This window comes from Mus musculus, chromosome 2, assembly GCF_000001635.26.
Source record: "Mus musculus strain C57BL/6J chromosome 2, GRCm38.p6 C57BL/6J".
Taxonomy (NCBI): domain Eukaryota; kingdom Metazoa; phylum Chordata; class Mammalia; order Rodentia; family Muridae; genus Mus; species Mus musculus.
Genome location: NC_000068.7, coordinates 57,235,864 through 57,261,566, shown reverse-complemented (window position 1 = coordinate 57,261,566; position 25,703 = coordinate 57,235,864). Strand labels below are relative to the sequence as shown.

The 25,703-nt window shown below is 43.8% G+C and overlaps 1 protein-coding gene across 2 annotated transcripts in view; it reads right to left on the bottom strand.

Annotated features, from left to right (window-relative positions):
* Gpd2 (glycerol phosphate dehydrogenase 2, mitochondrial) overlaps positions 1-23,889 on the bottom strand; it is a 133,042-nt gene extending 109,153 nt beyond the window's left edge. The window contains exon 1 of one of the 2 annotated variants that reach the window (NM_001145820.1): positions 23,579-23,889. The gene's annotated coding sequence lies outside the window, so the exon portion shown is untranslated. Of the gene's footprint in view, positions 1-22,999; positions 23,186-23,578 lie in introns of those variants that run through there. The other variant, NM_010274.3, reaches the window with a different exon arrangement.
* Between the last annotated feature and the right edge of the window lie 1,814 nt (positions 23,890-25,703).

The following is a 25,703-nucleotide window of genomic DNA, read 5'->3' as shown; positions in this document are numbered from 1 at the left end:
TACAAGCCGCTCCAAAAGTTACACAAAGCCCCCACCCATACTTTGCTCTCCATTTGCAGCTGAGCACAGAAAGCCACCCCCACTTCCCACTGAGTCACATCATGCTGTCACACCCATGAGAGGCACAACTCTGGGGCCCAACCCACATGTCCAACCACATATTAATCCATATTAATCCTTTCTTTTAAAAGAAAGGTATGTGAACTTTATAAAATTAAAAATGCAGCACTTGCTCAGAGGAAATCCTGCCCAGTATGTCCAGGATTTAGAGGCTGACAGCAATCCACAGCACACTGGAAGAAGAGAAAGTGAACTCACTTTCCCTTCCACTCACTCACACTAAAACTCAAGTTAAAACTACAAGGATGTCTGAGTTCTTTGAACTAGTGAGGTTGTTTGTTTGTTTGTTTCGTATTTTTTTGTTTGGGTTTTATTACTGTTTGACGTTTTCTGGGGCAGTCTCCAGTAGCACAAGTTAGCCTTAAACTTCTGGTCTCTTGCCTCTGCCTCCCCAGTGAGGAGGTTATATATAAGGAAACATCAGCAAACTCAGGTTGAGGCAGGTTGTAACAAAGCAAACTCTTTCTTATTCCAAATGCCCACAAAGAAGTGTGTTTTGGTTCAGACACAGAACACACTGACAAGGGCTGACACAATCAAGTGGTAACCAAAGCACAAACGAGACTGGTTGGAAATGTTCTTTCTACAACATGACTCTAACAGAAAGACCTAAACCAATCGCGTTCTGAGGACAGATTCCTATCCTCCAGTCACCCTTGAATGTGTGTGTGTGTGTTTATACAGCAGGGAACAATTAACCTGGAGGCTTTCAGAATTAGTAAGCGAAGCATCCTCCTGGTTACACAAGAGAAAAGATCCGAGGAGAAAACTGAGAAAACGATGCATCTTTGGGTTCCCGGAGATCAAATTCTAGGCTGAGGCTGAGAAGGAAGGTAAGCACTGGTTTGAGGCCAAACAGACCTACATACATAGTTTTAGGCAAGCCAGGATTACACAGTGAGACTCTGTCTCAAAAGAACCAAACCAGGGAGGTGTGGCGGGGGTACAGTAATCCTAGCACTTGGCAAAGGGAGAGGAAGAATAATCAGGAGTTCATAGTCAACTGTCACTGTATAATTCGTTCAGGTCACCGAGTCTATGTGACAGCCTGTCTCCAAAACTAGAACAAACTAAAGTAAAAGACCATACCTGAGTTTGTATAGTAATTTGTAATAGCACAATATTTTCAAATCAACTTTATACTGTAGAAAGCTAAACTGTTTAAATACAGATCTACTCCACCACTACTATAAATACTTCCGGAGAAGAAGTTCTGGAGAAGAACAGAATTAGGAATTAATAATTCTGTGGCCAGGAAGTGTGCCGGGGTGGGAATCCCAGAGAGCAGAGTTTACCACCTTTTCATCCCCAGCTTGCTGAATTCTACGTTTAAATTCACTCCTCCACACATCCAACAATCCATATGTGTACACGTGGATGTTTAAGCTGCACATACAGTGACTGTGTCAGAAAACCTAAAACACACTAGTCACAATAATCTCGGACTGTGCTGTTTTTGGTAAAGTGATCAGATTCCCTAAACATGTCTGACCCTCAAGGAAACAAGAGATGTTGAAATAAGATGTCCGCTCACAATGATCCTATTCAAGGGTATGTGCAACAGTAGAGCATTGTCCAGTCCCTTCACCCTTGCCCCAAAAATATTCAACTTCCTTTCACCTAAGCAAAAATTGTGAGCGATATTTTTGCTTGATCTCAGCCATCCTACTTACAGCCAGGTGTAGTCCTCATGCCTGAAATCATACTAGTAAACATGCTGAACAAGAGGGATGGCAATAGGCCCAAGGCTAGCCTGAGCTAAAAGGCAATGTCTCAAAAATAAATAAATGAATGAATGAATGAATAACCAGGGGCTGAAATATTCATTGGTACCAACACGGCACAGCTAACAACAGCCGCAGTCAAAGCTTGCATCCCAGAAACAGAGAATAAAAAGCATTGTGCTCAATATTCAAAAGCTGTCTTTTTCATTTACGATGGCTCAGTGGGTAAAGGCACTTGCCTCTTAGACTGAGAATCTGATTTTCATCTCCAAGCCCCACAAGGTGTAAGGAGAGAACCAACTCCTGCAAGCCGACCTCTGACCTGTGTGTGCGAGTGCACACACACATACACACACACAGTAAGCACAAGTCTTCTTGCAGAGGACCTGGGTTCAATCTCCAGCACCCAGGACTATCACAATAAATCACTAAACACAATACTATCAATGCCTTCATTTCTTCCTTAGTCCAAGTGTCCGTCCCATCTCAATTTTTCCTTTACCTGCATTATAAAGGTTTTTTCTATTTCTTCCAAACTATCGGGCTGGTGATAATTTGTACAAACTTTAAGCTCTCTATGTACTTCCAACTTATCACCATGGTTAGAAACTGAGAGCCAAATTATCTAAAACTGTGTTCCAAAAACAAATAAATTGCTCCAAACATTGAAAAGAGGCCACAAAGCAGCATCTTAGCACTTGGACTTTCCTCCTCTGGCTTTAACACTGGTGGGCATTTCATTTCTCCCTGTCTCTTCTCATCTTGTAGGTTAGATAATGTGTGCATCTTGATGTAAGAAATATGGACATAGCAAATAACCCACAGTTCTTACAAACACAAAGAATTCCAAGTTAGGCATAATGGGGAATACCTGTCACTAGGGAAGCAAAAACCTGAGGATTCTAACTCAAGGCCATTCCACACAGAGCTGCAAATCCTCCTGGCTGAGAGACTCTGTCTCAAACATCTAAAATCTGGGTAGCATGTGGTGACCCACACTTTTGATCCCAGCATTTGTGTGGAGGCAGAGGAATGGAGATCTTTGTAAATTCAAGGTCAGCCCTATATGTATAGTGAGTTCCAGGCCATCTATAGTTACATAGTGAGACTCTGGCTAAACATACATAAAAATAAAAGGAAATACCTCACTGATGAGTGACAGCCCTATACAGGAGGAGACAGAAGGATTATGAGTTTGAGCTACATAAATCATCTCAGAAAATACAAAATAAAAGTGTGGGCCCCAGCAGAGGGCTCTGTGAAGAAAGTGATTAGCATGCAAGTGTGAGGATCAGTTTGGGTTCCCAGCACCCTGTAAATGCCAGGCAAGCATGGCAGCCCATCCGGAATGCCAACACCCGAAAAGAGGAGACGTGGGAGCTCAAGCTGGATAGCCAGTCTAATCAGTCCAGCAAGCTCTGGGTTCAAGTAAGAGCTCTGTCTCGATACAGTAGGTGGGGCTCAATTGAGGAAGACGACAGACTTCAGACTCTGGCCATGTACATCGTACACACACACAAATATACAAACAAACATGCACACAACACACATGCTGGTTAATTTGATGACTACTTGAGATCCTCTCATCGGAGAGGCAGGATCCTCAATTAATAAAATGCCTCCCTAAGATTGTATCATAGGCAAGCCCATAGAGCATTCTTTTTCCAATTAGTGATTGATGGGGAAGGGCTCAGCCCATTGTGGGTGGTGCCACCAGTGAGATCTTGGCCCTGGGTTCTATATGAATGCAGGCCAAGCAAGCCAGTAAGCAGCACCTCTCCATGGCCTCTGCATCAGCTCCTGCCTCCATCTCACTGCTCTGACTTCCTCAGGGATGGACTGTGATGTGGAAGTGTAAGCCAAATAAACCCTTTCCTCCTCAAGATGCTTTTGGTCATGGTGTTTTATTACAGCAATAGTGCCCCTAACCACTCTCACACAAGATTATTTCAAAGCGCACACATACACACACATATGCATGCACACAACTCAGCTTTTATACCCTCACCTACATAGACCCACACTTACCTCAAAAATTAATACAGTAAACCTCTCCTGCTCTACAAACAATTGGAGTGTCTTTCTATACTCAAAACAGATTTTAAAAAGTTATTTTTTAACTGGTGTGGATAGAAAATGCAAAGCTCTTTGTCTTCTAACCACACATATGCATATCACCTCAGCTAATTGGAATCAATATATTCATTTGTATGGCAAAGTAGAGTCACCCTAGTTCTAGACAACATTTTTGCCAAATGGCACGAATATACCTACATTTATACTCTGCATCATTAAAATAGGATTATGTATAATTGATACCTCTTTATAACACAGGGTTATATATCATATGTAAACAGTGTATGTTCAACATAATTTATAACTAAACTATTGTCAGTATCGTATGTTGACACTTTCAAGTCTTTTTCAGTACATACAAGTGCCTCTAAGATAAAGTAATTAAGTCCAATTTCAAAATGTGAGCTATATTTTTGTTATTGCTATATTTTAGAACTCAAATACACACCACACACACATTAACACAGGAAAACAAAAATCAAAAGCTCTTAGAATATAACCAAAGCAAGAATTTGAAATATTCAGAAAAATATCCCTTAGCCATCTTGCCAAGTGAAGAAGGCAGGTAGAGGGCCACTGAGTCTGAAAGTGTGCAGCCTGCTAGATACCCAGCACAGCTCTGAGGAGGATCCCTCTGTTGTCATGGATTGGGGGTGTTTTATAAACATAAGATCCTCTTAAGATATTTTTAAATGACAAGTGCTATGAAACAGTAAATAAAATGAGTAACAATTTAGAGTAACTGGGTGTGGGGGGGGGGTAGGGAGTAGTGACAGCATTGAATTTGGATAGTGTTCATGAGTGTGCTGTGGGGAGGTCTCTTGAGAAGAGGTCAGCATATAGTTCATGAGGGAAAGGCTTTTGCAAGAGGCCAGCAGACAAAGATACTCTCAGCCTGTACAGGCGCCACATCTCTGGTATGCCAAAAGGCCACTGTGGCTGCATCAAGTGGCCTCTGCAGTTGGTCCCAGCTGAGGTCAGAAGGAGAGACAGGTGCCAAGTCACACACGACCTCCTCCTAGCAAGGCTTTCATTCTGACAATGCGGGAGACAGGAAGTCAGTGGAGGGCTTTAAGCTACAGCACTCAGATGAAATTTGTGTTTCAAAAGAAAGACTCCAGAGTGGTCTGCGGATCAGATCGCGGTAGAGCATTTGCCTACCAGGAGAGGTCTTTTATTTGAAACCCAGAGATGGAGGGAGATCAGAGTGGGTAGAGTGTATAAAACCAATTTGGTTGGTTTTTTTTGGTTTGGTTTGTTTTTTTTTTTTTTTTTACAGAACACAGCCATGCTTATCAATATATGAAATGTATGAAAAGGAGGCAGAAGGGACTAGAGAGAGAAAGAATAAAGAACCTCCCTGAGAAAGAAAGAAAAACACACAAACTGCAATCAAAGAATAGTATCTACAGTAGGAAAACCCACACTTCCGGAATCATCTCAAGTACAAAAACCTATTGGACACATACTTGAGAGACTGCTCCCTCCCTCTCATTCACTGTGACAGGCTGATACAAAGAACAGCCTCTCCAATACCCACAGAGGTAGGTGTCTTCACATCTAATCCCCCTGGGGCTGGGGTTGTTTGCCAATTACCTTCCCATATACACACACAGTCCTCATAACTGGAACTGATTTTGGACATGTGTTGCAAAAGGATCTCGGGTCATATCTACCATCTGCTAACCTGCTGTGTGAAGCAGAGTGACCCAGTTAAATGCACATGTAATAGGGAAGAGAGACTGTATATGGTTAATTACAGTTACTCATTTTTATGGGTTTGAATCTTGACGAGGATGCTTGGCCCTCTTCCCCACCACCACCACCACCATCCCATTTTATTTCATAATTTCCCCCCTATTGGAGACTGAAGAGTGAAAGTCAATTGCCGGAACATTGTTGTCACACTAGAAGCTAAAGGGCCCTGCATTTCAATTCCAGCTCAGAAAACACTCTTGACTGAGCAGTTGCAATTCTCCAGACCCCAGTGGACTAGGCTAACACTGTTGTCAGTCAAATCACAGGGTGGATGGAACTCGGCAGAGCACGTTAGCAATTCAGACTCAACAGCCTCTCCTCAGCCAGGAACTCTTAAGATAATGCTGAAGGAATCAAAGCCGAAAGATTTAGCACAGAGCTTGAGCCCAAAGCTCACCAAGACACAGGCAGGAAGCAAGTGACTTGTAAAATGGTATTTCTAATAGGACTCTTGTCAAAACTCCAGGTTCCAATATCAATGAGGTGACCTTCAGGACCGACCTCACCCAGTGCACTTCTGCCTACTCCCGAAACCATTACCTCAGCAGCTGCCAACAACGTTATGTTCTGAGGCAGCTGAGTGCTTCCACAGAGACTGTGACCTGACGTGTTCAACCCAGCCTAGGACAGCCTCAGCCTTTAAAAAATAGATACCTGGCTTCTCTGGACCTCAAGACCGGAAGTGGAATAATGTACCTACGTATTAAAAACAATAACCAGGTGTCCGGCCCGGTGCATATCTTTAGTTCCAGCACTGAGGAGGCAGAGGGAGACATATCTCCGAGTTTGATGTCAGCCTGGTCTACAGAGTGAGCCCAAGGACAGCTGGGGATACATAGAGAAACCCTGCCTGGAAAAACAAAAACAAACAAAAAAGCCACATGGAGTTTGGACCCTCGCACACATGTAAAAGCTGGGCATACTGGGGGTTGTGTGTAACTCTCATGCTAGTGAGAGAAGAAGATGATGGATCCCCTTCCTGGCCAGGTATCAAGCCAGTCGGTGTTTAGATTTCTTATAAATTGTTAGCATTAGGGATAGAGACACCGTGATGAGAATGTAGAAAAGTATATAAAGCAGTGACCCGACTCAACAGAGCTGGGACACACCTATAATCCAGGAAGAATGCTGCAAATACTAGGCCAATCTAGTCTATATAATAGATACCAGGGTAGTCATGGCTACTTTCCAAGACCTTGACTCAAAAAATTTAAAAGTGTATGTGCATGCAAACTTCTGTGTGAGCATATGTGCAAACGCTAACAGGAAGACTCAAGGAGTAACCCCCGCCCCCAAATTTGAAACTAGTAGGGTTGAGTCGTTGAATGCATCATTTTAATATCTGTATGATTGTGTGTTATTCCTGTAATAAGGAAAGTTCTCTAAGAGAACCCTGCAAATGGACTGCTGGCATCTGACCAAATCCCTTGTCATCTGACCATTACTCGGGTGATTTTCCTGTTATACAACCACTCTTATCTTTAATAAAGATGGGTAAAGAGCCACACAGAGAAAGGAGAAATAGGCTTTGCCTCTGCAGTTTATTAGGAGTCTTGGAGCAAGACCTAGAAAACACTACAGAGGTATCTACCTTTCTCTGAGGAACATGGAGCATCCAACCCTAAGATGATTTCCCCTTAAGCATCTGATTCAGTAACTATTTAAACCAGCTAATATAATACTAAGTTTCAAACTCAGGACAAGCAGTTGAGGTGCCTATTAAACATATCAAAGCAGACCTGACCTCCAGGTTCTCCCAGCATCCTTCACTTTCTAGCTCAGGGGCAGGGCTGCCCTTACCCAGAGGCTCTTCCCAATATAGTCCAGACATTTTCGTTACCTCCTCTCTCTGCCCTTTTTCGACTTCCTGGCTGCTATAGTGGTTCCCCTCTCTCCCTTCTTCTCCTCCTCCACTCTCTGTCCCTACATAGTTCAGGGTCATGACCACTCTAGTCTCTCCCAGAGGTCCCTGCCTCTGGCTATGCTCTCCTACATATCTATGACACACTTTCTCCTCCACCATACCTAGGAGCAGTCATGGCCTTCCCATTCCTTTTTCTTTTCTTTTTCATTCAGTTAACTTGAATCAAAACTACCTCAGCATTTTTCATTCTGTATGTATGCATGTGTGTGCATGTCTGTGTGTAAAAGAGAGACAGAGAGACAGAGAGACAGAGACAGAGAGATGTGCGCATGAGTATAACCACATAGCAACAGCATACACTCCAAGGTTAGAGGACAACCTTCAGGGATTGGCTCTTGCCTTCTTTCTGCTACTTTGCTGTAGACTCCAGGCTACCAAAATGAGGTGAGCCACTCACACAGGGGCCCTTGAACTGTACTAGGCCTTAAAGGAAGCCCACAGAGAAAGCTCCTATGATGAGCTCAACCTTGCTTTCCTCCCCTGCCACTAACAATTGACTACTTGTTTGCAGGACACAGCCCTTCCTCAGGGTACATCCAGATTCCTGCTAGTCGCAGGTGCTGTCCTTAGCACAGTCACACTTGACCAGGCACAGTCAGGCTCGTATAGCATATTCAACTGACACCACTGTCAAGTTCAGTACAACATCCACAGTGGGAGAACCTGTACCACACCAAAGACACCAGCAGCCCTTCGGCTCAACCCAGACACAAGCTGTGTGACAATGGGTTTAGTTAGCTCCTCTATAAAGTCTCACCTACACCTAAAGATGCAGTGTGGAATGTGCCTGCCAACTGCCACGGTGATATCTAAGGCCTATACTATAAGCTCTCACTAACATCCGGCACGCCCACAATGCAGATGTGGCCACTATGCAAGCCTATATAAGTAGAGCCTGCCTTTGTAGAGATGCAACCCTGCTTTGGGGCCTACACAGCACCTGCTCTAACCCAGGTACTCTTATCACTCATAAATAAATCCTGTCAATTCCCCGGTAAAACACTCAGTAAGGCCTCCTCTAGCTTTTCTCTAACATCACCTTCCAAAATAAACACTGTCTCAAACAGAAGAGATACTGTTATTTGTGGAGTGGCCTCTTACAAATCTGTACAAAGCCCAGGACCTACTGTGGATCTGGGCCACAGGTTGGTGGTTGCAGAAGTCAAAGGGAGGGAACTGACTTTCCCTCAGGTCAGGCTGCAATCACGTGAAGTCCAGTAGCTGGACCTCCAACACTGTTAGTGTGGACATGAACTGAAAGCGTTCTCCGTAAGAATCCTGATCAAAGGTTTGTGTCCTGAATTAACCCTCTGGGGTTAATCCACCGGGAAAACTGTGCCAGGACAAGCGTGGAATTTTGTCCTCTCTTTGGAATAGAATAGCACTTTTTTGGGTACTTATTTCAGAGAAACTAGGAAGTTGCTTTTGGCTCCATCACAGCTCTGGACTCCATCTCTTTGGGGGGGGAGGGGGGATTACTAATATAAAACCAAAAGGCTATCAGACCAGCTAACTTTGTAAGTTAATCTTTCTAAAGATATCAGGGTATTTCTTAAAAATGCAGGGCATTAAGAATGATACACTGGTCTCAGGACATGAAGTCACAAACCACAACTGATTGTTCTTGCAGGAATTACCTGAAAACAATCTATGACCCCAAGTGTCAAAACAGGTCTTCCTTGTTCACTCACTGGGAACATGCTAACACCAGGCATCCCATAAGCGGTCCCACTAGCCACTTTACCCATCACTGCAACCCTGTTATTCATCCTAAACTCCCAAACCAGCCAGCCCCCACCATGCTCCCTTTCCCACCACTCCCATCCACAGGTGCTACGGAGTGACTCACTCCCTGGTGTTCTTACACATCATGGTGACTCACAATGTTCATACTGCTGGCATCTGATTTACATTATCTCAAATCTTGGTAACACAGAAGTAATTATTAGTTCATGTGAGACGAGGAAACTGACATCTGAAGGGACCTTAAAGGAACTGAACTTTGACACAAGTCTTCAGAAAGTTCTACATCCCATCGGCATACTCAGGTGGACAGTGGAAAAAGGCCACCCAATCATACTTAAGCACACCAGAAAACCACCACATTTGCCTTCATTAGGCTATATAAATAATGAAGTTAATGATTACAGCTCAGCCCAAAGCAACGACAACGGCGAACGAGGCGTAACCCAGATTGCTGGCTTTCCATCTCAATCGCCTTGGTCACACAGATAGCAAGTGTTTCCTGCACCCATCTTTGCTTTCAACAGATTCTCCTTCACCAGTAAGGCGGGAGGGGGGTCGCGCTAAAAACAGGAGTCTGATGCAAAATCTGAAAAATGTACGTACACACTTAGGAAATAAAGACAATAAACTCAATAGTTCAAGAAAACCTTGGCTAGAAAGTGAATTCAAAGCTAGCCTGGACTATGAGATACTCTATGAAAAAATATAAAAGAAAAGATAACCCAAAAGTATGCACAACATGACTTACACCTCAGAAAAGAAAGGCAATTTGTAAAGTTAGTAAGCACTACGTTTTCATCGGTTAAACCTGTGAGTGACTAATTTGTGGATCTGCCTTGAAGGACATCATAGTTCAGAAAAGGAGATTCTAAAACAAATAGAAACCAGGCACGGGAACACACACCTTTAATCCCAGCACTCGGGAGGCAGAAGCAAGCAGATCTCTGTGAGTTCAAGGCCAGCCTGGTCTACAGAACAAGTTCCAGGACAGCCATGGTTACATGATGGGGACCCTTTGTCAAAAAATTAATTAATCAACAATAAAAAAAAGTGTATGGATAAGGTTTAGATAAAAAGCTAAAGGACTACTTATCCCTGAGGGAGAAGGGGCAAGGAAGATCCGAGGGGTAGCTGTAGGGAAAGCAGTAGTAACTCTGCTGTTGAAGGTTCGGTGTCCAAATGACTATGAGAAACGATGCCAAGTGAACACGGTGCTTTCTGAGGGAATGAGTGTCCCTGTGGTGCAAAAGCAGAGGCCAGCGACATTACTAGATACTGCCCACAGCATGGGTCCTGTTTCTCTCTGGGAACTGTAGAACCAGTAACAAGACTGAATAACAACTGGAAACTTGTATTGTTGGTCAAGGACAGCTGTGAGACAGAGATGCCAAGCAAGCCCTCGACCTTGCAGGGGCAGTGTTCTTTGTTATGGTGGGCAAGGCAGAGGAGGGGAATAGGCTACTAAAGGGAAGACCTAATATCTCACTAAGGATGGGTAGAAAGTTCCTAATATAGGCATCTATTTTTACTCTTTTTATGCTACATCCAGTGGGCCACCGTGACAGTGGTGACTGTCCGCTACTGGAGAATGTGTCACTTACAATGCAGGTGATATTATATATAATAAAGCTGGAGACTGCTGTCTCTAGCAGCCGTCTTAGTTCTAGTCAAGTTTGGTTAGCCTACCTGAAGGACTTCTGGCTGGGTAGTAGCCCTCCCTCAAAGGTTAGCAAGATTAGAATGAGGCAGAAGTTCAGGGTGGCCATCAAAGCAATCATAACCCAGAAGGAGATGAGAAAAAAATAAGCAAGGTGGGGTAGTTATTAAATATCTCATATGATTCCTGCGAATTCAAAGGAATTTGGACTTTGTCCCATAGACAAATTATGGCCAGTGACTCATTGGTTAACTCCATACTGTGCCATGAAGGCTATTCTAGTCAGTACATGGGAGGGTTGGAGCGGGTCGGGGAGAAGAAATGTTGTACTTACATTACAATCTCAAAAAGAAAAAGGAAAAAAAAAGGCCAATGTGCCCATCAAACAAAACATGTAACTTGGTTGTTGTTGTTTTCAGTCCTATTGTTCTTAGAAACAGGCATAGCATACAATTTTAAAAAATTTAAAAATTAAAAAAAAAAACCCTCCTATTATTCCTCCTCTGCAGTCACCATCCATCTTCTGCTCATTCATTGATGACCTTAGCACTTGGTTCCTTCCCAAACTCAGCTCTGTATGTATTTACCTGGAGGCTCCAACCCTCGAGGTCCCAACCTCTGCTGAGTGGTTCTTTGACTCCATCTCAGCATGGGCTCTGACTGTCATAGTGTCTGTTTTAAGTATTATGGTTCTTCTTCAAAGCACCGTGTGCGCAAACATCATCGCCATCTCCTTCTTCTTCACATTTCTTGAGTTTTCTGAAAAGTCTGGCTTCCAGCTTCCACCTCTACAGCTCAACCCATTAAGCTTTTGTCCCGCCTTCTCCACTTATCAGTCAAAATCAAACATGAACAATTTCACCAAATGCAATCTCTGTAATTGATGCAAAACCATCTCTTTAATAATAAAAACAAACCACTCTGGGCTTGTCTTCAGAGAGATCACATTCTCCTAGTTCCCAAGAAGCAAGTCTATGTAACCACTGATCACTCGTCCCTTATCTTTCTTGACATTCTCTATAGGAAATCCCATGCAGTATTAAATATAAACAACGTGCAAAGAAAAAAAATCCCCAATTTGTCTACTCAGCGTAAATGCCTTTCAGTCTCTCGAAATTCTGTTTGCCCGGTTGTACATGATGTCTAAGACGCAACTCAAACTCGGTGCAACCAAACCAGAGTGCTTTCAGTCTTCTTCCATCAACCCTGATTCTCTCCAAATTCTCATTTTCTCAGTAATTTGGCCTACGTGCTCAAGTAAAAAAATGAACCCTTTGATTCTTTTTAATCTACTATCAAATTTAGTCACCAACCTATTTCACAAACATCTCCTAAATCTGTCCACTTCTTTCCATCTTTAGCGCAATGGTTGCCCACATGATAATTCCTCAGTTGAACAACTAAATTCTATAATTTTAACCTAAGTTCTCTTTTCAGTGTCGCCCCATACTTCCCATATCCCTGTTTCCTTTCAGCAGCCAGAACAGACTGATCGTATACAGTCTCAACCGAATCACTATTAACCACAATTGGTTCTTGGCAAGTAGAAAATTCTTATATATTGTAAAACTCCATGACCCTCTGAAGCAGCTCAAGCCTATCCAACAAAGCTTAATTTCCTAATATGTAAGAAGTACCTTCTTATCAACGAACACTAAGCGTCTAGATAGTTCTAACTTGGGCTTTTAAGAAACAAACTGGACCTTTTGTCTTTTTGTTGATGTTGTGAAACAAGGTTCCTCTGGTTTTCAGCCTGGCCTGGAGCTCACTATGCAGCCCAAACTGGCCTCAAACTCAGGGCAGTCATCTGCTTCGGCTGCCAAGCTGAGACTGACAACGCGAGCCATCATGCCCATCTGAGAAACAGACACTATTCCACATCATTTTAATGACCTGCACAGAATCCACCCTAGAATGAAACCGAAGCATTGTACCTTGGATTATAAAGCCGTACAGAACGTAGCCTTGAGGGCTTCACAAAGTTTCTCTTGAATGTTATAAAAAAAATTCCATACAGACACCCTGAATATGTTCACATCCTAATCTAGTTACAGATGGTTGTGGGCCACCATGTGGGTGCTGGGAATTGAACTCAGGTCCTCTGAAAGAGCAATCAGTGTTCTTAACCACTGAGATATCTCTCCAGCTCCAGTTCTATGAGCTGGGTATAATAGAACACACCTTGGCTTGTTTGCTTGTTTGCTTGTTTGGGACATGATCTCATTGTGTAGTTCTGTCTGGTCTGGAATTTGCTTTTTAACCAGGATGACAATGAACTGCCTCTTCCTCCTTAGTACTGGGATTAAAGACCTGAGGCCACCACACATGATGCCACCTGCCCCCTCTGCCTGGAAGGCTCTAATATTCATCTTTGCACAGATAGCTCCTTCTGGGCCTTCATGACCCAAGGAAAATGTCAGATTCTGAGACATACTCTCCCGAGTCAGACAAACCTCCAATAATCATATACTTCTTGTCATCTCAAATGCCTGTTCACCATTTAATACTAATCATGCCTTTCTCCTCCACTAAAAATGTAAATTCTATAGAAGTGGAGAGGGATCTGTAGACCACTATAGTCCTAATTGCAGGGAAATGTCCAGCATGCATTAGGCTGATCGATTTGATGAACAGACCCTATAGGTGGTAAGGGAAAGAAATGCCCTGATGCTCCTTAGTGAACAGAAGCAGCTCAGAGACAAAAAAAAGATGGTCCTGCCATGAACTGCAGAGCATACATCAATGAGGGAGTAGCCACTGGTGTCAACTCCCAGGTCCCCAGAGATGTGCCTCGAGATGCTAATTAGAATATCACTCAAATCCAGTATAGGGAAAAATCAGGTGATGTGGGCAACTGAAGAGAAAAGCCAGTGAGCTATGAAGAAAGCCCAAGAAGGAACCTGCAGACAGCTGTAGGGAGGACTCCAAAGGAAAGCAAGCTGTCACAGCAACTCGGTGAGTTCAATTTCATAAGGGAAAAGAGTGAGCAAAATAGAAATTTCAAAAATTAAAAATTAAAAATTAAAAATTAAAAAATTAAACTCATTGGCTTGCCAGTCAGGGCCTCAATAAATAATGATGGAAATAGCTTCATCTGAAATTGAACCCAGAATTTTGGATGCTCCAAAAATTTGAACAAGGAAGCAAGGAAGTAAAGGCCAACATAAAGTTAAGCTTTCACAAAGCTCAGGAGAAAGGCAGGAAGTGAGCCCGCAGCTAGAGGTGAATGTGGGCTGACAGCACAGTTTGAGTTTGGTACTGTTTGTGTTGGGAAGTTGGAGCCTTCTTGTAAATATTTTAAATGCAAATTAGATGTCCTGCATAGTTGGCCTTTAGAAGCCAGGGCAGTACAATTTGTGTTAAAACTGACCCGAGATACTCAGCAAATCCCTGTCTTACCAAAAGGTAATAAAATCAATTTTTTGTTGTTTTATTAGAGACAGGGTCTCACTGTGTAGCCCTGGCTGTTTTCAAACTCACTATGTAGGCCAGGCTAGCCTCAAACTTCCATAGACCTGACTGTCTCTCCCTCCTGGATTCAACACATGCACTGCTACTCCCAATATTTTTAAAAAGAGCAATAAAAATTAAGTGTGAGCAAGGCTAATTTTCACAGAGTAACTAAAGGGAACACATGCCTTTAATCCAAGCATTCCAGAGGCAGAGGCAAGGAAATCTGTGAGTTCAAGGTCATCCTAGTCTACATAGGGAGAACCATGTCTCAGAAGAAAAATAATAAATTAAGTAGTAGGGAAAGAAAGTACGAACTTGTGGTGACTCAGAGTTGGGAGTTGACAGAGTTATCTGACAACTGACATGCTACCTCTGTCTTCCTGGTCTAAGATGAAAGACCCTATGAAAAAGTTATCATTTCAAGACCTATAGTCCCATGATCCTCGGCTCCTAGCTAGAAGTCATTGGCAATCTTCCTTGAAGGCAAGAGAGACTCTGCATCAGATTTCCAGCCAAGCCAATGTGAGCTGTGGTGGCACATTCACTACAAGAGTTGATGTTAGCTGGGCGTGGTGGTGCACGCCTTTAATCCCAGCACTTGGGAGGCAGAGGCAGAGGCAGGCGGATTTCTGGGTTCGAGGCCAACCTGGTCTACAAAGTGAGTTCCAGGACAGCCAGAACTATGCAGAAAAACCCTGTCTCAGAAAAAAAAAAAAAGAGTTGGTGTTGAGAAGGTGGAAATGCTTCTTCTCTTCGCTTTCCATTCGCTGAACGGGGCTGAAAACAAAGCTAGAGGAACTACATTGTAAACAGAAGGATCCATGCAGTCTGCACCAAGAGAAGAAAACCATATATGCCAACCGAAACTCCACAGGAGAAAGAAATGAACTTGTCCTTGAGCCTGGGTCTATACTCAGATCTCCGGTTACAACAGTTTAGTCTGCTCTAACCACTAACAATTAGGAAATACACTGGGTTGAAAGGAAGATGATGCCGAAAGGGAAAACTGTAGCAAGCAATGGTTAAATTCCAGCCCAGCACTAGTCATAGAGAGAGACTGTGTCTTAGGACAATAAAGAAATGGAGAAAGGCGTGCTGTGGTGTGAAAGTCAAGTGGGAGAAGCAGGTTCCTGGTTAAAGCAGGCAAACAAATGGTATGTTCTCATGGTATACATGACTGTGCTCACTGGCAGGCACCCAGACACAAGAGTGGAAAGCAGTTGATTCTAAGGTGCCGGTTGTTTACACATGTGTCAAACCTCAAGAAGTTTGTAACAATGTCACTGGTTCCTAAAGTCAAGTCCAAAGGAAACTATGGAGTCAACAGGGGGATAGAGGGGGTTGGAGAATCTGGCATAGGCATGCCTGTAGTCTCAGCACTCGGGAGACAGAGAACAGAGCCAAGAGTTCAAGTTTATCTTGGGCCACAAACAGATGAAGGCCAACCTGGATCACATTTCTATCTCAAAAAGCAGAAAGTAAAAATAATTAAATAAAAATTTTAAAATGGGGGGATGAGGGGTGAGGCTAGCAGAAGAAGTAGAATTATCTCTTCATTTTTTCACAAGGATTTCCAGAAGTCTCTACCAAACCAAAGACTGTGTGGCTTTGAATGGGTAGCTGAATTTCTCTGATCTCCACTGATCCCTCATACAGCAGGATTCCCTGCTGATCTAAGAAACATGAGAGAGGGAGCTCAGCACAGTGCCTGGAAACCAGCAGTTGCCCAATAAAAACCTCTTAATGGGGGCCGAGGGTTGAGGAAGGGTCTCATGGTGGTTGGTGAAAATGGGCTTATATGAGCACGGATATATAGGGAGGTGTAAGGCATACAGCTTTCCCCGGCAAGAAAATCCCCATCCAGGAAAGCTAGAGAAAGACTCTCCAAATGGGCAGTAAGAGGAAATGTTAGGCTAGGGCCTGGAGGTAAACAGAACCATGAGCAAGACCAGCGGCTTCCACAGAGACAGGCCAAGAGTAATAAGCACTTTGTGTTTTCTGTGGGCTTCAAATCCCTGAAGCCTAGCTACCTCACTGTAGAGAGGAGGAGAGTGCCGATGCCCCACTTCTGCAACCTCAGGCTCGCTCGAAAGTAAAAGCTTCTCCTTGGTCAATTTTGACCTCATCTCTTCTGTCAGCTTTGACCTCTTCTCCTGGATCATCTTCCACCTCACCTACATAAATGGTCACCGAGTTTCTCTTCCCTTAAAATTCTAGGCACTTGGAGGCTGGAAAGAAGGCTCAGCAGTTAAGAGCACTTGCTCTTGTGCTATTGACGGCTTATTATAATTATAAAACTATTTATATTTATGGTATGTGTCTTTTATCGGGGAACTAAATGGTCAAAGGCAGGGTGGAAACCTCAGGCCAGAATTAAATAGTTTCTACCACACACACACATACATATACACCATACATACATACATACATACATTACATAAATAAGTACATGCATGCATACAATCATACATTCATACATACATATACAAAAATAAAATTTTAATTTAATTTTAAATGAAAGAAATAAAGCAACACTTCTCACTATGAGAGGGAAGGAGGAAAGATTCGTGAGATTGGAAGCTCGTGCCAAGAACCTTCAAAAGTAAAACAGGAGAGCACTGACTGACAAGCAAGAGGCAGCTATAGAATTGAAGTAGGTTTAAAGAATTCTACTTACTCCAACCTAGACAGAACCCGATGAGAAAGAAAGAATCCAGAAGCAAAACTGGAGGTGCCCTGAACTCCAAGACAAATAGACTTGATGCCACAGAACAGGAGAACCCCAGGAAGGGCGGAGCAAACAGGAGCTTGATCAAAGGCACTTCTGGCTTGATTACAATGCGACACAACATCCTTTACTTATTCAGTTGAAAGGAAAAGGACCACTGAGAACTCAGTATTCTAAACCATTGTTTTCGTCCCTTTGAAATACATTCAGAAGCCCATTGGGTTATACTGACATACAATAGCACATTATCTTAACCAAATGTTTCCGGAGCTCTTTACATTGAGCACAACTTTCCCTCCTCACAGGTACAGAAGCAGCTAAAAAAAAGAAAAAAAAGAAAAGAAAACGCCCACATCACCCTAGCAACCACCTGCACACACACTCAAGGGAATGATTCCCGTTATAAATCACAGGTCTTTCTCTCCACTGTCACAAAGCCTCATCAGACTCACTCTTGTCTGACAGCATCAGCTTCCATAAATCTTATACAACTGGCTTCTGTTACAGTTTTGAGGTCTCCTTTCCCTACCAATTAAAACCAGTCATACAATCATATATACATGGGCAGTCAAAGATAAGGGTCCCCAGAAAAGAATCCCATCTAAAGTCATTGCCCAGGATGTACCCAGACTATTAGAGTATCTCAGTGTTGAGAACTACATTAGTATTCAAGTTTCCCTGAATAACTAAAAGATGTTCTAAACTGTGTTACTACAGATGGACAAGAACACTGTCCTTGTATTCACATCACTCCTGACACCAAATGTGTAGGTTTTTTACACCATTCTTCCAGTTCCACGAGAATACCAAGTGAAGAGTTCTGAAATCTTCTGTTGTTGTGTCTTGGGTTTTTTGGTTGGTTGGTTGGTTGGTTTGTTGGTTGGTTGGTTAGTTGGTTGGTTGGTTAGTTTTTACTTTTTAGAGACAGGTTTTCTGTGTAGCCTTGGCTATCTTGGAACTTACTCTGTAGACCAGGTTGGCCTTGAACTCAGAGATCCACCTGCCTTTGCCTCCCAAGTGCTGTGATTAAAGGTGTGTGAAACCACTGCCCAATTTTTTCAAGAATCCAATAATTTGCCGGGTGTGGTGGCGCATACCTTTAATCCCAGCACTTGGGAGGCAGAGGCAGGTGGATTTCTGAGTTCCAGGACAGCCTGGTCTACAAAGTGAGTTCCAGGACAGCCAGGCTATAGAGAAACCCTGTCTCGAAAAACCACAAAAAAAAAAGAAAGAATCCAATAATTTTAACTCAAATCCAGATTTACTGCCTGTATTAGCACAAAGCTCATTTAAGAGTTTAGTTCCACAAACTGACCTGACCACACACACACACACACACATACACACACACACACACACACAAAGGCACTTCAGACAGTGGGCATACAATTGGCTTCCCAGGTTACCTACCCTTCCTCCAACTGTCTCCCAACCTCCCAACCTAGAGTCCCCAACCCTTTAATTTAGTAACCGGCTATAATAAATCTCTGACTCAGGGAAATGTCTTTATAAGCCTATTGTAAAGATAGTATAAATAATGAAAACAAGCTGGGCATGGTGTTGTCTGCCTTTGATCCCAGCAGAGACAGGCAGATCTCTGAAAGGTCCACGCTTCCAAGCCAGAGATCACTATATAAGTTCTAGGCCACCCAAGGATACAATAGTGAGACTCATTTCAAATAAATATTATAAATAATATAGGTAAACATGAAATAAAGAACTGTATGGTTCACTAAGGAAACAGTGCCAAGGAGTTTCCTCCTCTCTCTCCTCCCACCCTTCAAATATTCTGAAACTCAGGTTTTCCAAACCCATGATTTAGAGGTTTGTAAGAGCTCCATTATGGACGCAGGATCATCAGACCACCACAGTTCATGATAGTCTCTAACCTCTTTCTCTTCCCAGAAGTCAAAGGCGCAGCGGAAGTTTCAACTCTGATTTCAGCAGCAAAGCCTCGGGCACTCAGCTCTTATCCCAGAAGCTATCTACCAACCCATCAGCAATCTCATGAATGTACAAAAGTATGCTCAACCCAGAAATCCCAAGAAACTGAGACCTTCCAGGGTCAGAGACAGAGAACAGGCACTTCTTAAGTTTGTTAGGAGGGTTGGTCTCGAGAACTGACCTTATATGTGGTTTTTCACTGTGCCCAGCTCCTATTATTCAAAATAAATAAACGGTTAATTAAGAAGAGCTAAAATTTACTAGCTAATTCTTCTCTTCAATTTTAATGAGCTAGCCCAGGCTTCACCAATAAAAATTACAAATCACGCTTTGCTGCACAAAGCATATCTGATGTTGGAAGAATCAAAATTCTTAACAGAAAAAGGGGAAGTGTATATATATAGATAGATAAGGCTGGGTGTGATAGATCTCTGAGTTCTAGACCAACCTGGTCTATATTGCTAGTTTCAGGCCATCCAGAGCTATATATTGAGTTCCTGTCTCAAGTCCTAGGATTAAAGGCAAGTATCACTATACCCTGCTATATATATCAGCAGCTCTTGCTTTCTTTCTCTTTGGGGACTCTGAGATATATCTCTGGCTTTAGACTATAAGAAAGTGTCTACCCTAAAGTCGTTAGACATTTCCACCTTGGCTCTTTTCTTTCTTCACAGAAGCTGAATGTAATCACCTGTCAATCATACTTATTTTATCCATCATGCCAACAATTCAAAAGCAAGGCGGCACAGTAAGCACAATGAAGCACATCCTATACGACCCAGAGCAGTAACAGCGCCTCTTCCTATAACAAACACTTGTATTTTTTCTTCTTCTCTCAAAATAATAAAATGTAGTGGAATTATCCAGATGCTTTCGCAGGCATTTAAAGCCTACTTCAAAACAAAGCATGATACAGCACATGCTTATAATCCTGGTATTTGAAAGGCTGAGGCAGGAGGATTTCTATGACTTCAAGACTAGCCTAGAGCCAAAGTCTGGACCGATATGGACTCCTAAAATGATGATTTTTTTTTTTAGTCTTTGTCAGTGGTAGTCTCTTCAACATCAACTTGTTCCCAACAAGTTCAGCCAGCAACAGTCATCTGTAAGGTCAGAAATAACTTCTGAGAAATGACTCATTAGGTGGTCTCTCATTCTGAGAAACATCACAGAATGTATACAAACTAAGATGGCTTCCACCTCTCTACGCAACTAGGACCAGCTACATATGTAGTCAATTAAAGTGATGTTATGTCGCACCAAAATTCATGTTTTATTTCACTAAACAAACACGCCATATATTGATCTAAGCTAACAGTGATTTTTCCTTTATCTATTACTTATTACTGTGTAATGGTGCACACGACTGTGTAAAACATCTTTCAAAAAGTCAAATGTAGCATTTGTGCCATGTCCAGTGCTTTCTGCAGTATGTTTCTGCACTTGAGCTAGCCTTCGGAGTCCAGGCATTGAGCAGAATGAATCAAGTTTCAGAAAACATCACCATGTTCCAAAAATGAAGAAAAGAAATTAGATAATGGTCTGGAAATTGTTCCCTCTTCTAATAACCACAGCTGCCTCTTGCCTTCCTCTGGCATGACATATAAAAACTAAATCACTGCCGGGCGTGGTGTAATCCCAGTACTCGGGAGGCAGAGGCAGGTGGATTTCTGAGTTCCAGGACAGCCAGAGCTATACAGAGAAACCCTGTCTCGAAAAACCAAAAAAAAAAAAAAAAACAAAAACAAAAACAAAAACAAAAACAAAACAAAACAAAACAAAAAAAAAAAAAAACCCCAAACCTAAATCACCTGTCTAGCTGTATGCTTTTTCCCAAAATTTGCTTTTCCAATGCAAAAGAAAAATAAGAGGAAGGACACTAACATTTAGAGTTTCTTGCCTCTAGGACATATTACTAGTGATTGTAGACCTGGTATATATATGTGTGTGTGTGTATACGTATATGTGTGTGTGTGTGTGTGTGTGTGTGTGTGTGTGTGTGTGTGTGTACATATACATATACCATTACCCATATTTTGTCTATGAGACTTAGTAAATTTGAACATGTTCTCTAAGGCCAAAACTTTCTGTTTCTTAGACTCAGATACATTGTTTCAGGTTAGTCACTGCCGGAGAAAGCATTTGTGGAAGACTATTGCAAACCAAGCCACCACTCCTGGTGCTAGAGATCTGAAAGTGTGTAAGACACACCCAACCCCAGTAAAAACGTACATCCTGGCCTGGAGAGATGGCTCAGGGGTTAAGAGCACTGGCGGCCCTTCTGAAAGTCCTGAGTTCAAATCCCAGCAAGCACAGGATGGCTCACAACCATCAGTAATGAGATCTGACACCCTCTTCCGGTGTGCCTGAAGACAGCTACAGTGTACTTAGATATAACAACAAATAAATCTTTGGGCCGGAGCAAGTGGGGCCAGAGCAAGCAGAGGTCCCAAGTTCAATTCCTAACAACCACATGATGGCTCACAAGCATCTGTACAAGTACAGTGTACTCATATACATAAAATAAATCTTAAAAAAAAAAAAAAAACTTACATCCTGACTATGGACAGGATAATGTAAGAATTCTATCAGTATGTCAACATCATTCATCTCATTCATCCACAGTGACAATCAACTCTTTTTTGACTGTCTATAAGAAGCATTAGTTATAAGACTCAGCAGTGGGGTGTGACATCCACTGAGAACTGCTAACTCTGTGCCCTTTTCATTAACAGTGAGGCATGCAACTGCCTTCCCATGGTTCCTAGAATGACTTATTTATAAGGTGACTATGTGACTAATGCTCTCAGAAAGCAGAGTTCTAACAGTTTTGTCTCTCATCCCAAATTCTTTCCCATTGTTCACTGAGGTGAAGGGTTAGGTTGCTAAAATGAAGGAAGTGTGGTCGTTTGACTAATGTCTCTATGAGAAACAGGGGGAGGTTTCAACACTCATCATTAAGGCCCCAGAGACAGCACATGCTATCCACTGGGCAATGGCATCCAGGCCCCATATGCTAACCAACAGCTCCCAAGAAGCCCCATGGTCCCAGAGAGGCCATCACCAGCACTTTCCACGTTCAAAAAGAGAAATTCCAAGACTCTCAAACTTTGAAATACATGCAAGATACAAAGTTTTGTTTTAAGCAAACAGGGCAACTTCCTTCTCTCACCTACTCACACAAATTGACAAATGTAACTTTTGGCTGTTTCTGTAGCAACCCCTGGGATATTTACTTCTTGTAACACTTAGATGCCCCTGTCATTGAACTTTTGTAAGAACTTGTGTTGCTTGAGGAAGGCTGTTTCAGGAGTACGTATATCTTCCTAAGGGATAAAGGACGGTCTAGGGACCATCACCTGCTAAAAGCCTTCCTAAAGCTGCAGCACTCAGCAAACTTTCTTTGGCAAGACACAGTTGCTTTGCGGAGAGAGGAGGCTGTTGCCGGTGTACACTTTGCATTTCCTCCTGGGCCAGTCACACCCCGGCAACTGAGTTTCTCAAAGAAAGCCTCCTCCCCCTTGCAGAAGGGTCTTCCCCGCCTCACCTCAGAAGGAAACAGCAAGCCTCCGCATCAGACAAGCCACTTTCACAAGTTAAAACTTTGCATAAAGTTTCATTGATGTGGGAACGCCCTGCCTCCAGCTAGGTAAAGCGTATCTCAAACGTATTCCAGTCTCGCCTAACCCTGAATGAGAATTGTGCTCCTCCTCCGTTGGTGGGAACAAATTCACAGTCTCGCCCCAGTTTCCCGCCACCACCACCTCCACCTCCGCCACACCGCAGTCCCACCGAGTCACACAAGTCAGAGAGGGACCACTTCCTCCTAGAAGCCGAGGCAGAGGACCAGGTCGCCAGGACGCACACACCTGAGATCGGTCGTCACGCGCAAGGGGTCGGCGAGCAAGGGAGTCAGGATCCTCCAGCCAGAACGGAGTCGGCCTCACCGAGAACCAGAGTGGCCCTGAGCTCGCGGCGAGCGCGCCGGGATGTCACCGGGTCAGGCGGGGCCACCGTAACCCGACCCGCCCGCCGACGCCCCTCCCGGCCACTTCCTCCTCCCCTCGTGCGCCTCCGCCTCCCCGGGGGATGATCCGGCAACTCAGCCACCGCCTTCGCCGCGACACCGCGGCCCGGGCGACTCTGCCCGGCAGGGAAATGCGGAAGTGCAGCCGGTGGGAAAGGGCGGCTGCAGACCCGGCGCTCTGGGTCTCGCAGGGACGTGGGCTGGCCATGCCCGAGGTTATCGATCCTGCCCTGAGCCCCGGCGGAGCACGACTCCATACCCTGCCACTCCTTGCTAGCTGGAGGAAAGAAGAGAGGGCTGAGCTAGGCCGGGGAAGCCGCTGTGGTGTTGGGTTTCTGTCCCTCCCCACGCGGGCCACTCCTGCCATCTGCCCTAGGGGGAGGACGTTTCCCCCGCCTGCTGCCTACCGGGGTTGCCTTACCTGATCACCCGTCGCGCGCCCTTAGATCCGGCGTCCCCTCCTCCGCGCCTCCCAGCCGCCAGGCTTCCCTGGGCCTAGAAAGGCGTCTAGGAGTCGGGGGACTCTAGGGACTCGGCCTGCAGCTCTCGGCCCAGATACCCCAGCGTGTTCTGTGGGCGCTCCAGGCCTGTGGACCCCGGGCCTGAATGTTAGCACCGGGACCCGCTGAGAAGAACAAGCCAAATCAGCAAGGGTGGGATGCTGAGCGCTGGCCCAGCGGGCCGGGCCTCGTACAGGTGGGGGGAGGCGGAGAACCCTGGCTGCGGAGCCACAGGCTTCCCACTTGCACCCCCTCCCAACCCGACCCTGCCCACTGAGCATGCCCAGCTCACTTGTTGCAACTAAAAGGGTTAAGCAAAACCAAGGGTACCCAAGGAGGGCTCAGTTCGGGTTCCGAAAGACCCCACTTTAAATCCTGAGATTATGGTGTTGAAAAGTAGGCAGGGACTGATCCGAAAAGCTCCTCGTGCCAAATTAGTTTGAAGGAAATTGTAGCAGTGTTTAGTAATCAATTGCTAAGTCACATACATAGTATTCTTAAACCCTGTAGAAATGCCTATAGTTTGGGGTCACAAACTCACAGTAACTTATGGCAAACAAACCCTCTGTAAAGGCAAAAGAACTTGTTCCTGGCCTTGGACACGCTAAATTTACGAACTAAGCTTCTGTCGCTGTACCACTGAAAGGGTTTGGAAATAAGCCAGGGAATCTTTAGCGTTTAAAATGTGCCTTTCACAGTACAGCTATGGTGCCTGGTACAGCATCACCTGAGAACTTGGCAGAAATGCAAACAATCTGAGCTAGTGGCTACCTGAGTCCCAAACATCCGAGTTCCAGCTCCAGACCTAACCAAGCATTACAGAGGTCCAGATTCACACTAAGGGTTGAGAGCTGATGTTCAATAGCTCGGTCCTAAAGGATTCTAGTTTGAGAGCCCTAGAAGTAAGCCACTGACTTTCGGTTTTCCTGTTTTTCAGATCTCAAATATTTACTTAGAAGTTCAATGCGTTTCTCTGCAAAGAAGTAGGTCGAAATCAGGGTCCATGCTGACTTCCCACTAATTCACCTAAAAGACTGCAGTTCCTGGAAATGAAACCATTCCGCCATTGACTTTCGCATCCTAGTGCCTATAAAAGATGTTTAAATGTTCGTTGGCTTTAAGTGGATGCTTAAGTGAACAGTGTGTTTCTGGCCCAACTATGTCAAGTCTTTCTTCACTAAGTACTCCACCCATGAAGGATTCAGCTCTCATCAGAAACCCATGAGCACCCATCAGACCTCGGCATAACTTAGACGACAGAGGAGAAAAATCGGAAGCCCTGGGCAGCATTGCACTTGACAAATATGGGCCTCAAAACAAACAAAAAAGATCAGAACAGGAAGCATCCAATAGGATTCATGAAGAGCCCTAAAGGAAAAAGATGCGACAATGTGGGAAAAGGGTAAAGAGCCAGGAAGCAGCCCCAAACAATCCATGTGTTTCTTTTGAGTCCTCTCTGTCAAAACCACTGCATTTTGGCATTGTTCCTGTGTATATCACATTTCATCCCCACCACTGCTGAATAAAAGGAGCAAAATTAGAGAGGAAAATGCTCTACAGCAGATATATTCATGAATTAAAACTACTGCTTGCTTCCAACTGCTCAGATCACAACTAACTTAGAACATGTTTGTTTGTTTGTTTGTTTTAAAAAATAAAATAAAACAGCACATCTTTAATCCCAGCTGCTTGGAGATAGAGAATGGCCATGAACTTGACATCAGTGTGGCCCACATAGCAAATTCCAGGACAGCCAGAGCTACAGTGAGGCCTATCTGAAGCAGGTGGGGGGGACAGACTCATTTTTTCAGTGAACAACAGATAATTTTAAAATGTAAAGGTTTAAGGTAAGTACTTTAAAATATCACAGAGACTTATAAAATCTCTTCACCTACTCCATTCATGTCTGGTTTGTTTTTAGAGACTGGGTCTCTAAACTCACTCTGTAGACCTAGAACTAACCCTTTAGACCGGGCTGGCCTTGAACTCACAGAGATCTTACTGGCCTCTGCCTCTGGTGCACTGAGAGGAAAGGCATGTGCCACC